The 15,241-nt window shown below is 42.5% G+C and overlaps 1 protein-coding gene across 17 annotated transcripts in view; it reads right to left on the bottom strand.

Moving 5' to 3' along the window:
- Nucleotides 1–15,241, bottom strand: part of AKAP19 (A-kinase anchoring protein 19) — a 44,289-nt gene that overhangs the window by 11,885 nt on the left and 17,163 nt on the right. For 4 of the 17 annotated variants that reach the window (XM_089779869.1, XM_089779866.1, XM_089779871.1 and 1 more), the window contains 2 exons: nt 3,525–3,565; nt 2,729–2,831 (listed from right to left, as the gene is read on the bottom strand). The exons of 8 other annotated variants lie outside the window; for them this stretch is intronic. The gene's annotated coding sequence lies outside the window, so the exon portion shown is untranslated. 5 more of the 17 variants (XM_089779873.1, XM_089779868.1, XM_089779876.1 and 2 more) reach the window with 3 other exon arrangements.

The raw sequence follows: 15,241 nt of genomic DNA, 5'->3' as shown, positions 1-15,241 counted from the left end.
TTTAGTTCAGGAGATTTAGCAAAACTTGATTTATTATGTTAGTCTGGAAGTAATTATATGCCAATCTCATTGGACCTCACTGATAAGTTAAAAAGATGAGGAAGAAGGGTTATTAGATGTCTGATTTGAAAATTTCACCATAGAAACTGCAAATTTTTCCTTTTTGTGTATCAACCATAATAAAAGATTATTTAGGTCAATTTATGTATTGAGCTATTCCTGTGCAGCCCGCCAAAATCTTCAGCACAGGTGCGAGTCACTGACCCTGCCATCGGGGCTAGCAAACAGTTCTATTAATAATGCAGAAAAAAGGCACGCAACCCATTTCACACCTCATTAGTACAGTGCTAACAGTTAAAAACATGAAAAAATATTGCTAATTTTTCACTTGAGTGAACAACGATAAGCTTCTGGACCCATATAAGGAGCACATCTGGTGAGCAAGGAAGTGCCAAGTCTACTGGGTGAAAAAAAAAAGGCATGAACCCTATTTTTCCATCCGCACAGAAGGACCCAGGGGCTCAAGCAGGGGTCCATCTGCACAAAGCAGCTTGCAGGATCAGGGCCTTCTTTTGTAGCTATTATACAGTTCCTATTCTTTGTAGCTAAGTCAGATGCTATAAAGTGTATTAGTTACATTAAAGCAAAAGCCCTTTATAGCGCAGTCCAGATACCGCCGCACCCTTACGCCTATCTGCACGGCTGGATCTGATGTTCATATCATGGAAAACGGTCGGAGTCTGGCACCTGAATAACCCATCCCAAATGTGGGAACATCACGTTTTACTTTCCTCTCTCGAGTCACCCTCCACCCTCAGACGACTGCCCAGAGGCCAAAATCCTGCCGCCAGTCTCCAGCTCAAGGCAGTGTCTTGAGGGGACTTCAGCCCCCAACTCCGCTGAAAGGAGGCTCCGCTGCCCGCTCGCACCGCTGAGCGGTCCTGCTCCGCTTCGCAGGCCTGGCAAGCAGGGGGGGAGCCTGCCCAGCCAGCCCGAGCAGCGCTCCCCGCGCACAGGCAGCGGCCCGCACCGCCTCCCGCAAGGAGGCAACGCCCGGCGGACAGCTCGGCAGCTGGGGGGGGCCAAATGCCAGCGGCGGCCAACACCAGGCTCAACCTCGGCCTCCCGCGGAGAGCGCCCGGCGCCTGCCCCGAGCATCCCGCCAAGCCCCCTCAGCGGGCCGCCCCGCACCGACAACTTTCCGGGGGGGCGGCCCCAGCGGTTCCCGCTCTCCCCTCCCCGCCCGACACTCACAGGGCGGGGGCAGCCGGGCAGCCCTCGGGGAGTCGCGGGCCCGTCTCTCAGGGAGGAGTGGGCGGGAGGGACAGGGCGTCCGCCCCGGCTACTCACTTGGCTGCTCGCGGCTGCCGATGCCCGCAGAGCGGGGCGGGGGCTCTCCTCGTTGCGCGCGAGCACCATGGGGGAATCGCTTCAGCCCGCGCTCCCCAGCGCCAGGCAGGAACTGAACGTGCCGCCGGGTTGGGAAAAATCCTCAAGCTCCGCCATGCAACCCATCAGCTGCTTGGTTCACTTACCCGGGGTCGGGGATTAACCAGCCCCCCAGCCAGGCGCGCACGCAGCTCCGTAGCGGCCCCTGCTGGTGCAAAAGAAGGGCCCTCACAGCCTACCCCATTACCCATTACCAAGACAGTTTCCCCAATTATCACCTCTAATACCATTAACTCACAAACATCCCACTCTCCCTACCTCTAATATCATCAATTCACAGACACTTACCTTCCTTCCTTCCACCCCCCCCCCTCGCATCCCCCTCCTGTTCTGCAATGTGATTTGTCCTTTTCATATTTGTTCATTTTTTTAAATTGTATCCTTTGGTATATATGGTTGTGACTACTTTCTTCCACTATTTGATCTGAGGAAGTGGGTCTGGCCCACGAAAGCTCATCATCTAATAAACCATCTTGTTAGTCTTTAAAGTGCTACATTGTCCTGCATTTTGCTTCAACTACCCCAGACTAACACAGCTACATTTCTATCACTAGCCTACCCCAGTGCACCGGACTAGGCAAGCAGGCTTGGGAAGCACAGGAGACATCAACGCGTTTGCTCGAGTCCGGTCGTGGATGCGATCTTACAAGAATACAAGCTACAGGGCTGTGCTTCCAAGAAATACGTTTCTTTGTACAGCTGTGTCCAGGCACCAAATCTGATAGTAGGCTATTTTAAAAGCGGCAAAATGGAAGGGATGAAAAAATCAGACACCCAGTGTGTGGTTTCTAAATTATTTTAACTTAATAGTATCAGTTTAGAGTCTAAAAGGATACGGTTAGGCTTAAAATAATTTAGAAAGTACACACTAAGGGCCATTGAATTTAGTGGGAGCAAGGGCAAGACCAAATTTCCTTACCTATGTTACAAACAGCTCCTTAGTGTATCAAAACAAACACACAAAACTAATTTTCATTATTTGCTGTTCCTCTACTTTTTACAATTTTCTTTACCTGGCTAATGAACATGAAAAATAAGGCACAGTTGTTTGATTTACCTATACCCAGTTTCCTGTCAATTTTATTTAATGCCACTCTCATAGATTAGTACAAGCTTTCAGTATCTGGGTAAAAGACTGCAGTGTTAAAATTATGTTTCAATAGAATTGTTGTTTTGAAATTATTAATATTTAAGAGCTTTAAGTATTATACAAGTTTATGGGACTAAAAACCTGTGTTTTGCTTAAGAGTGATCTCCTTTTAATACATTGTCATGATACCTTTGAAGATGGACTCATTAGGTGCTGTTTAAAATGAAGAAAGCTATCTGCAGGAAGATTAGCATTCAGGTTTGAAATGCAGTTCTCTTTGTAGGTTGGGCACCTAAGAGCATACCAAATAGAGTGTAATTTATCTTGTGCTGAAAAATGTAAGTTGTAATACATTGTCTTAAAATATTAAAAATGTTCCTTCCCCAAAAAGTGACCTAGTATCTACCCCAGGACTCTTTTTGTGTGAAAGAGCCTGAAATAATCATGCTGCTTTGACACAAAAAAGTAACACTAACAATAAAATGCTTCTCAAGGTTCTGGCTAGTGAAAATAGGCTCCCTCTGTCAAATGTTAACACCCTGCAGAGTTGAGAGAGCTGGTGATTATATAGCTGTATAATATTTCTATAGAAAAAAGCTCACTGTTCTAATGATCATCATTTTGTCTCTGATGTTTACATGGCAATAATTTGTATACCCATTAAAACATCCTAATCAGAAAAGTAGATTAAAAAAAAAAGCTTTTCAACAATTAAAGATGGGAATTGAACTTAAATTATAAACTTGGAGACTTAAATTTCTAGCAGTTCTAAATCAAAAGATCAAATTTTGCACCTGGCCCTGTATCTGTTTTGTGGTTAATCTTATCACCATCAAAAATTAAATTAAATGAAATACAGTATCATCTGGATATGGTACACAAACAGCTTGAATAATAGAATCATGCACTGTTATGAAGTTGCATCCATTCACAGTGGAAAACAGCTTTCCAATATTTATAATGATCGTGCTTAGTGATGAGTTACCTGCACTTTAACTAAGGGCTCCAGAAAACTGTCACCTCTGCCTGTGCACAGAGAGAAGAGAAGACCAATTAAAACTGGGATACTACTTTGAAACCTGTAAACTCCAGAAAATTCAGTTAATGATTTTCATGGCATCCTTTCAGTTAATCATTAATTCAAGCTATTGCAAGAATATGACAACATTACGTGATTTTGTACCCATTATTTAAAAACAATTCATCACAGCATAAAGAAAGATATACACATTTTACTAATTACTTCCTCCAAGAGTCTGGGAAAGTAATTTAGCTGGCAACTTGATACATGCTGCATTTGCAACAGAATTTCCAATAAATATTAATGGTAGCGGCCTACCTGCTACAGACAGAGCTAAGTATTATTGGCTTATGGTTCTGCGGTATCTAGGCATTATGAATGAATTAAAGATAGAAAGTGAAATTCTGGCCCCACTGAAATCAATAAAGGTTTTGCCATTGACTTCAGTGTGGTTAGGAATTTACAGAGAATGAAAATATCAATTATAAACTTAGTTCCCTTTCCTTTAAATGTTTATGCATGATCTTAACTTTATTACCATGAACTATCTTGGTGAAAGTTAAGCACATACAGGGTGGACTGGTGAAGAGGGACATGGGGGGGGGGGAGGAGGCTAGTAGTCACATGACTCCCCCCCCAGCCTAGAGAAGAGCCAGGACAGCCCCTTCCTACCTTAGTCCTCACCTCACCTCTGCTCCAACACTCCCTGCCCCTGCTTCCACCTCTCCCCCCCCCCCCCCCACACACACACACAATTGAACACCTATGACTGGATTCTTAGAGTGCTGGATTGGATTCTTAGAGCCTCATCCAAAGTTTACTGAAGTCTGACTCTAATCCGAGGTGAACAAACTACTTGGCTTAAGGGCCACATCTCAGCATGGCAATTGTATGATGAAATTGGGGGGTTGGGATGTGGGTGGGGGCTCCGGCTGGGGTGTGGGTTCTAGGGTGGAGCTGGAGATGAGGGGTTTGGAGTGCAGAAATGTGCTCCAGGTGGGGATGGAGGGATTCAGAGGCCAGGAAGTAGATCAGGGCTGGGGAAAGGCATTGGGGTCCTGGATGAATTCAGGCTCCAGGCAGCACTTACCAGCTTCCGAAAGCATCATGTGCCTCCACCGGCTCCTACATGGAGGCATGACCAGGCAGCTCTGTGCAATGCTCCATCTGTAGGCATCATCCCTGCAACTTCCATTGGCCATGAGTCCCAGCCAATGGGATCTGCAGAGCCGGTGACTGGACCAGGGGCAGCATGCAGAGTCCTCTGGCTGTCCCTGCTTCCAGGAGGCACTCAGAGCCAAAATTTATGCAAAATAGGGCAAGCCCCGACCCCGCCTGGAGTGGATCTGGTCCTTAGCAATTTTTGTGGGTTAAGTCAGATCTTTTTGCTTATTTTAAATTTAGGTACCCCTGTCATAGTGTGGGAAATTAGATACCAAAGAAGACAGTAGAGGTTAGACCTTCCTGGTCCAGCACCCTCTGGAAGTGACCCGTCCCGGATGAGGGATTTTGCTGGACCAGGGGTGGTCATTTCTGGCATCCCACCTCCAAGCCCCATCAGCCCTCACTCGACTACGGTTCTCCCAGCTGTCTCCCCCTCTCTTGCTGGCCCCATTGTCCTGTCAGCTCCTCCTGCTCTACTGGGCAGCTCTGCCACCTCTGTTCGCCGGGCTCCCACTGCTGCACCAGACAGCTGCTTTGTGCACTGGACTCTCAGTGCTGTGCTGTGCTGTGCAGCCTCACTGCTTCTATTTGCCGGGTTCCCCCTGCAGAGCCTGGCTCCTGTTGCTGCTCCGGGCAGTCCCACAGCCTCTGTGCCAGGCTCCTGCTGCCATGCATAGGATTCCCGCAGCTCTGGCACTAGTCCTCCACTGAGACTCTCTGGTCCTGGAACTTCTGTAGTCTGGACCAGAGAGTCCCAGTTAAGCGTTTCAACCTGAACCTGTAGTCTACTATCCTGTTAGTTTAAGATCCTACCCACACTACCATTTTTATCTCGGTCCCCAATCCTGCAAAAACACGGGTAAAGTTACATACGACATGCTTAAGTGCATCAAAGTTCAGGGCCCAAGTTTGTAACAAGCTGCTGGCACAATTCACTCTTAGCATGTTTTGTTTCCATGTATCACATGGTTAATGCTAAATTACCATGGCAGCTAAGTGTTTCTCCCTGCCAGGGATTTAGAGTTGTACATTGGTTTTGTCCAATGTAGTCAGGATAACATGACATGTTGTTTTTTCCAGTGTGAATAGGATTTATTCATATTTTTGAAATTAATTAATTTAATTAGTTTTCCTAAACTCACTATGCTGTAAGGCATTCCAGAATTCCACATGCTACTACTTTATTTGAATGTCTTTGCAGCACTCTAACCCTCAAAGTAGCACAGTCTAGATTTTCCCAGAATGCACTGATACAAACACTTTTAGATAGCCGGGTAGCTATATGTAGAAACATACTTTTGACGGCAGAAAAAAAAATAGTAAAATGGGCATAAATTGATCCATGAAGGTTACCTGCTTCTGCTAGGTTACAAAATCATGTTGTATAGATAGGCCATACTTGTATAATAATCTCTGTGATGAGTTATCTTCTCAAATAGACAAACAAAAATTATAATTGCCACATACAACCACCTAATAAAATCTATTATATAGACTGGAAAAAATAAGGTAATCTGAAGAACAAAGACATTAAAATGTTAATAGAATAATAAATTCAATCCCCCTAGTAATTGCAGGACATAAAAGATCTTTGATTTATCATGAACTGGAAAAAAATATATTTGAGAGGACTTCAAAGAGAAAGCGGTGTCTGACTACAAAGTAGGCAAACCTTAAAGCTAAAAGGAATTTTCAGTTCTCCATATACTTGCCACTTTGAAAAGCCCTCTTTAAAGATATGTATTATTTAAAAATCAATCCAACCAGGCAGATTTTCAAAAGCCAGTTCTCTTTCTGATAGGTAAGAATGTTATCTATGTCAGAAGTTTTTTTTCTTTTCTTGTTTTGTGTTCTTACTTCTTTTATTAAGTACTGATTTGTCTGTACTATCCATGTAACTTTTCATTTACTGAAGACTTTTCTTAAAGACAATATTTTAAAGTATTTTTCATGGTTTTTGTGACTGTGTCGATTAGAAATAAGGATAACTCATATTGGAATATGATAGCACATAGAGCAGAGAAAGAATGCAATGCTGCCCTACTTTTGAAGTATATACAATGGCCACTGCACATTAGTTGCAAACCTTAGGGCACAACATTGATCAGCAGACCAGTTATTTTTAGAAGTCCCTTCCTTCTGCCACTAAAAACTGGTTAACAGTTTTTAATTTTTAAAATCTGAGAGAGCGATAAAACACATTATACACATTATAATAAAATATGAACCACTTTGATAAAATAGTGGTATCAGGCTATGCATATGCCCCAAAAGCTATAGCCAGGAGAGGGATTACAAGGGCCCAACATTTAAATTAATTTCCTAGCTCTGTCAAATCCTGCATAGTTTACTCTTCGCAAGTTCTGTGCTCTGAACTGCAGAAATGCATTTCTGGAGAGTATCTAGGGTCAGAGGGCATGGCACTCTATAAAAATCTAAATAAGATAGCATACTGTCTTATCCACTCATGTCTCCTTCTTGCCCACCTCTGCTTGGAGTACTCATGCCCAGAATAAAAGTAATTCGGGTAATGGCAGTAGGGGTTTATGCAGGATGTCTGAGGTCTGCCAGAATATGGATTCAAATGAACTCTGCCTTAGCTGCCAACAAGAGGGAAGGTAGTGAAAAGATAGGGGGCTCCCTGGAGCAATAAAAGAGAGCTGCTTATCAGATGGAAAAGAGATGGTTCTCCTGGATTTTAGCCACACAAACAACAGCTCTGGGGAAGGGAGCTGAACCAGAAGTACAGCACTGAGCAGTTAAGGCTGAAGCTGCATGTTTGTTTGTTAGGGTACATCTACACAGCAGGGCTAAAGAAGAAATAAGCTACACAACTTCAGCCATGTCAATTGCGTAGCTTAAATCGAAATAGCTTATGTCAGCTTTTGGTGCTGTCTACACAGCTGGAAGTCTGAGAGAGCACTCTTCCTCTGACTCCCCTTACTCCTTGTAAAATGAGGGTTACAGGAGTCAGAGTAGAAAGTCCTCCAGCTTGACATTATTTTGACATTATGCCAAAATAACTGCTTGTAATCTAAACGCAGACTATGTAATTTGGAAGAACATCAGTTATTCCAAAATAACACTGCTGTGTAGATGTACCCTTAATGTCCTGATCAGAGTCCTGTGAGGCTTTTAGGGGAAATCGGTATCAATGGCTTGATATCAAACCTAACCACTTAGGTTGGCTGTTCACATGTCTATGATGATATATTGGATTAAGGGTTTTTTTTTTACACTTATAATCAGGCAGGTCAAAGCCAGTTCTCTTTGCAAAAAAGCAAGAAATAGTTCTTTTTTTCCCCAGTCAAACCAAAGAGGGCTGAATAGCAAAGTTTGAGGCTTACAATCTTAGCAGCTCTAACAACTATTGCTGCTGGCTGTGGATTGACATGATTTGAGAGTAAATCCGGCAAGGTATGAGTACAGTTATGTAGTTTAAAGGTAGTTATTTTTCCTAAAAGGTAAACGATAGTTTAATTTATCAATAAAGCTAGAGAAGACTTTGTAGTAAAATAAACTACAGTTTGATGCAAGTTGATCCTGCAAAGAAAGCTTTTATTTTAAATTTTCTGTTAGGAGGGAGATTGCCTGTAATGTTTTTTACATTTTGTTACCATTGAAAATTTACTTCTGCTGGAGGGCCAGACAAATTAGTTAACTTATTTTGTAAATCAGTTCTCAACTTTAATACTATTTTAAACACATTTGTAAAATCTACACAGAGAGATAATTGTATGATTTATCAAAGATATACTTGAAAAATGTATGAGTGGAATACATAAATAATCCAGTTGAACATTTGGTTAGAAAACTACCCAGAACATTAGCCTGAATTGGCAAAGGTTACTACCAAAGATCCTGGGCCAACTAACTGTACATATCATGGAATACAAGGAATACAATAAATCTATACTTTTCACAACTCATGGGACGCTAAATATATCTGGCCTGGATGTTTGTGTGGTGAGAGAATGCAAAGTGCTCTTTCCTGCAAATATTTCTTGAGGAAAAAAACCACACAGAACTGACATACTGCCTTTGCTTACACTGTGCTAATGAAAATGCTAAGCCAGCTTTGACCATCAAAAGAAATACAATTTATCTAAAAGTCTTATTTTATTATATAAAGATCTGTTGATCTATAGTTCAGAGATATTACCCGATGTTGCCCGGGTCCTTCAGGGCAGGGGGATGATGGTGTGGGGGGTACAGGAGATAGGTTAGGGCCTTGAGGATGTGAGGGGGCAGAGCAGGAGGCTGGGGGTGTGTGAGAATGAGGGTTGGGGGGTGGGGTGAGGCTCAGGGCAGGAATTCCCATCCAGTGGAACTTTTTACTCCCAGGTGCCAGGGACCTTCTCTCTCCCCAGCCCTCTTGGCCGCCAGACACTTTTTAACTCCCCCCCCATCATCAAGCCTCCTGGCCACCAGGGGACTTTTCTTTCCTGCCTCCGGCCTGGTGGCAGGCAAGATGGCAGAGTCCCAGCCCTGCTGGCCTCTCTCTCGATGGTGCGGCTGCCCCCAGTGGTATCTATGCAGTAGAAGCCCTCCCCTGCTGATGCGCTGCCCTCAGTGGCCACTCTCAGTATTGCGTCTCTCGTCCCTTTGCCCCACCCTTTGCATGTTATGGAAAATAGCCCCGTTCCCAACACTTCCAGTTTTCTTGGCACAATCAAACCCTGACCTTGCTTTAAGTTAGGATAAGGAAAAGCTGGTGGTCCTAGATCTTTAGGTGTGGTAGCAGGGACAGTTATACTCTAGAATAATCACAAGGGGACAGCTACTTTGGGTCCTGCCATGTTGATGGGGTAGGTTTTCTAGCTTTTCCCACAGCTTGTCTGGAGTAGGAAGATTAGAATTTTGCAATGTAATACTCAATACTTGTGGCAGATGTCTAGTGCAGGTACGTGGTATGGAAGATATATGGTTATCAAATAAAATGGAATGGAAAAGGATTTGAAGGAAAGTATCCCTTATGGGAGCAGAGTAAAGTTGGGGCTCCTGTGTCTTGTCAGCCAGGAGCAAAACCTCATTTTATTCCTGGTCCCTTTAAAGATGAGGGGGAGGGTTTGGAGCTCCTACATCTGAATTAGTGGGGACCTGATCCCTTGCTCCCTGCACTAACCAATCTGTTGCCAGGAACACTGAGATATTATAAATAAATAAAGCTGAGGCCTAAATTAAACAACATCTTTGGCCTCCTGTGTTTCTTCAGACATGGACAATGTGAGAAAGGCATCTGCTTCCAGTGAATGAATACATTTTCATTTGTGCTAACATGATTAGAACTATTTGGACTACATATTTGTCAGCTTATCTAAGAAGAAACATTTCTTACACTAAATATTAACATATGCTAAGATGTTAATTACAACAGTAGCAATGTATGAACACTGAACTCCTTAATTATGCCCAAACAAAGTGAAGAAACCTATGAAAATAAGGTGCAAAATGTACACAGTTTCTCATTCACCAATTCTCTATTTCTAGGACTTTAAAGAAAAAAAATAAAGAAGTTGCTATGGAATGAATGAGATGTTGAAATATATCCTGGATTAATGGCCCACTTAACCCTGTTACAGTCTATTGTGTCAATGCAAGCTTCTAGAGACGCTTAATACAGAGATTAATAAAAGGGATGCAGTGGAGCCCTCCTTCTCTACTGTAGTTGTAGGGTCTTTAATCCACAGATTATGGTCTAAACTGGCCTTAGCCAGTTTGTTCATATCTGTCATGTCTTTCAATCATTCATGACAGAATTGGAATTAAATTTGGTAACCTATGATATATAATCAATTTAATTTTAAAAATAAATGGAATGTTCAGCATTAGATAGGGTAGAGATGACAAAATTAGCAGCAAGCCATGCACATGTGAGGGACCCGTGATGGCATCTGGTCTTATGTAATATGAGCAATAAGTATGCCTGCAGAAATACTACTATAGAAATTAGGGTTGTGGAAGTGGGTGGACTAGAAATTCATGAGATATGAGGATGGATAGCTTTAATATTAGATATATTTTTAATATTAGCTATTTTTTCTTGTATCCACACTCAGCATTTGGACCTCTTAATCTTGCATCAAAATGTGAATCATAATTAAGCTCAAAAAGAGATATGATTAGAGGTAACAGAACACATTCACTTCAGATAGTGAGAACTCTTGTTCCTTATTCTGTCAGGAGTCTTAGAAAAAATGAGAAGCCCCAAAATACAAACAAAACCTCGGTGTGGCCATTTTTGTATTCTTGGTTTCATTATGATGTACAAAAATGCCCCAGAATCGGGGGGGAGGTGTTTTTTGTTTCTGCATTTCAGATGGAAGTAAACTACCTGCTCACAGTAAAGCACACTTTACTGATCAGCAGCGGCTGAATCAGGACTCCTGGGGCTGAGCAGCTGGGGTGCTGCCGGGTTGGTCCAGTAGCGCCAAGGAGCGGTGCTGCGGGACCAACCGGCAGCGCCCCACCTGCTCTACCACAGGCCCCGGGCTTTGCTCCACATCTCCCTGGTCTGCTGGGGGGGGCACTAGCTGCGTCCCCCCCAGCAGACCAGGGAGACGCTGAGCAAAGCCGTGCAGGACCCGGCCCGACCCGCGGCGCTTCCAGCTGATCTGGAAGTGGCCGCGGGTCCGGCTCCGGGTCCTCCACCGCTTTGTTCCCCGTCTCCCTGGTCTGCTGGCTCCCGCAGCAGACCAGGGAGACGGGGAGCAGCTTTTCTCGCCCCGGAGGAGGCGGGTGGCAGGACCAGGCGTCCCGCCGCTCGAGTCCTCCGGGGCGAGAAAATCCCCGTTCGTAACTGCGGATCCGACATAAGTCGGATCCGCGTAACTCGGGGACTACCTGTATCTGTACTGTTAACATACTTTGATATTTTAATAGCCCATTTTATATACATTGTATGTCCTCAGAACTAAGTTTTAATTAAAAAATTAGTTACCAAGATTAAAAAAATTTGGGGGCATTTTGAGACTGTTGTTTATGCTTCTTGATATTGATAATAGGTGGTTTCAACATACTGGATTCTTTGCAAGAACTTTTCAAAGATTTTTTTCTCTATAAACATCTAATCCCATGACAGGTAAAATATAAAATGTTAAATCACAATTTCTTCTATCAGTTTTCTTGGAAAAAAAGATTCCACAGTGATATATTGGACTGTTTGGATTATAAAGCATTGTAATGCTAACACAAGAAAGGAAAATTAGTGGAATCAAAAAGCCTTAAGGTCCTTTTAAGACATAGCAAAAGATTTAAAATACAACCAACTCTCATCTACCTTGCAGAAATGCTCAGTTTGTAAACCAAGTCTTCACTTTTTTTGACATTTTAAAAGCTACTATATTCAGCCTCTCTGAATGTCAAACTCAGTCTTGGTTCACAATGTCTTTAAAGCCTAATACTGCAAGGTGCTATGAGTCTCCTGGGAAGTGCTAAGCACTCTCAACTTATGACATGTAGTGCCAAAAAAGACTCTAAATGACATAAAACTGGCCTGAAAGCAGCGGGAGGAACCAGTATGGAAGATGGCATGACTAGCAGAAAAGGTAAAAACAGACTTGTGCAGAACCTTGAAGAGAGGATGAGATACCTAGATGCCAAATACACATGTACATTGACAGACTTTTGCTCAAAATAAAGAGAAGTCTGTTAGACAACAAACCTCTTGATGTTCTTGATGGAGACAAACTTATGAACATATAAAGCAAAACAAGTATGGAGGGACTTTAACGATTTAATAACTGTGAAGAACACGGGAGTTTTCTGGATTAATGGTATTACTTTTATCTGTAGATTTAGTGATTATTGTGTTGCTGGATAAATGGTTACATCGGTCTTAGTTAGCTTTGGTTTGCTGAGAGCTCTCCTGCTGGCAATATTAGCTACAGCTGGTTTTTTAGCATCATTTATGTCAGCAGGAAAATATCTCCTGCCAACATAGCACAGTTCACACTGTTGCTTTTGTTGGTGAATCTTATGTTGGTCAGTGATGTATTTTTTCAAACTCCTGACTAACAAAATTTTTGCGGATAAAAGTCTAGTGAAGACAAAGGCTAAGAGTGAGATGAATGCAGGATTCCACCCTGGGAGACAGGGCCAGCCCACAACATTTTGGCACTTGAGGCGGAGAGCTCAAATGACGCCCCCATGCCACCTTTTCTCCTGGCTGCCTGTTATGTCTCTTGTGCCCTCCTTCCTGCAGCACAGCACTCTACCATCTCTGTGCATCTAGAGCAGGGAGAATATATATGCACCAGCAGAAGACACAATTTTTTCTACACCCTAGGTCCTAGTGGCGCCCCCCGCCTCACAGTCTGGCACCTGAGGCAGCCACCTCAGTTCGTCTCATGGTAAGGCCAGCCCTGCTGGGAGAAATACAGGGGTGTACTTAGCAGTTGGAAGCAGGTGCTCAAAGGAGAGCCTGAGTGAGGGGTCAAAAGTATGGCTCACCCTGGAACCTTTTTTGTAGGACAAGCCATTACTGTTTTTGGTTTTTCACTTAAAAGGATTAGTGTATTTGTGGTTTTATGTAAGGAAATAATGGCTTGTCAGAATAACACTGCAGCTGACTATCATATCTTTAGAAGAAAAAACTTAACATGAATGGCAACAAATATACACCAGGAGGTTTGAGGAAGAAGGAGAATGAATCTTCTTTTGTCAAGATATGGAATTGCTTGTTGGTTTTGGCAGCAGCCTCACACAGGAAAAAGTGATCCTGTAAAGTGGGAAAACATTCTGACTAGAACAGTGGACAGTCAGCACTGTTAAAAATCAAGCCCTTAGTGTTTTTGTGTATCATTTTACAAACATATAAAATGATAATAATGTTCACCATAATTACTTCCCAAGAATGTTGTGATGATTAGTTGTATGCACAGCTCTTTGAAAACATAAAGCACAGTAAACGCTAACTAATAATTTTTACGCAGCACTCAAAATAGGCAGCACTATAAGGCAGCACTCAAATAAATCAGAGAAATATTTTCTTTAAAATTACAAGAAATTCCTTCATTCACTTCTGTTTTCTCAAGTCTATATATTAATACAAGGAAAATCTCATGCAACACACCAGGAAACATTCCAACCAGTGCCAGAGATATACATATTGGATGCACCACACTTGTCTGCAGACTAAATCAGGGATTAAGCAAAAGCACAAGTCATTACAGTAGTACAAAGAGGATAAGAGAAACTTGTGATTGAAAAATCATGAACCAGAATTATAATCAACTGAGACGTCAAACTGACATAGAGCAGATAAATAATAAACCAAGGTTGAAGGAAAGCTGTGGTTATCAAAAACATAGGATCCATATTAAAGTACAAAAGTGATGTTTTTTCTGCAATTCAGGGTATGTCTACACTACAGAGTTTTGTTGGAAAACAGCCATTTTTCCAACAAAATCTGAGTTACGTCCACACTGCAATCGCATTCTTCCGAAAGTAAAGCAAAAGAACAGAGGGGTTTTTCTGGTATTGGTAATCCTCTTTCTATGAGGAAGAAGTCTCGGAAAAAGGCATGTGTGGATGGGGAAGAGGGAGTTCTTTCGAAAGAAGAGGAAAGAGGAAGAAGCACAAGTGCCCTGGTTGCCACTCCATCCATTGTAATCACAACTTAACACAAGATAGTGTCTATTCAGTGTGGACGCAGATTGCTTTTTCGATGTGCTTTTGTGTGTGAAAGAAGCCTGCAGTTTAGACATAGCCTCACACATTTAATTCTCTGTATCAATAATGGGAGTAGCATCTATGCAGAAAATGGAAAATACAGTACATGTGTAAAGGTAGAAGTAAAGCTGTGGTAGAGTGAATAGATCATCCCAAGCAACATTAATAATAATGTGTGTGTGTGTGTGTGTGTGTGTGTGTGTGTGTGTGTGTGTGTGTGTGTGTGTGTGTGTGTGTGTGTAAGTAAAATAAAACTTACTGTAACCATGGAGAACAAAGGCTGTATTGCAATATGCTACACCAGATTTGGTCACAACATAGGGCTAAAATTAGGACAGTCTCTCTTCCCAATTGAAATGTAAATCTTTGTGGTACCCAAAAAATGATCTGACAGCAGAAGGAAAATCACCATCCACATGGTCCATTGACATCCCCAGAACTAAGAGTCTTGAGTAATCTGAGAGCAACAGCTACAGGACTCAAATATAAATCAGTTGTCATACCAAGGAAAACAAACACGATTCCAGAGTCTACTCACACCTCAAAGTAAGCACCAATAGCAGTGTCAAGCCTAGCCCATCGACTCCATTGACTAGCACAAAGCATATAAAACAGCCACTAAGACACTACTATCACTTACTTGTGATGCTTAATAGAAGAGCCTTTGGTGATGTCAGATGGGTTTAGCAGGGGTTAGCTTTCTGATGGAGACATCTTCCCCATACATATACCCTTCCCTTGTGTATTTGTGTGTTTCTAACAGCCTATATATAAGACTAATACCTTCCACTCTATTTCCTAAAAGAAAACGTGAAGCAATACCTTCTCCAGTTTAAGAATCACTT

The sequence above is a fragment of the Pelodiscus sinensis genome, chromosome 7 (genome assembly GCF_052426305.1).
Source record: "Pelodiscus sinensis isolate ZL-2025 chromosome 7, ASM5242630v1, whole genome shotgun sequence".
Taxonomy (NCBI): Eukaryota; Metazoa; Chordata; order Testudines; family Trionychidae; genus Pelodiscus; species Pelodiscus sinensis.
Note: the sequence above shows the minus strand (reverse complement) of the source record. Positions and strands in the feature narration are given on the sequence as shown.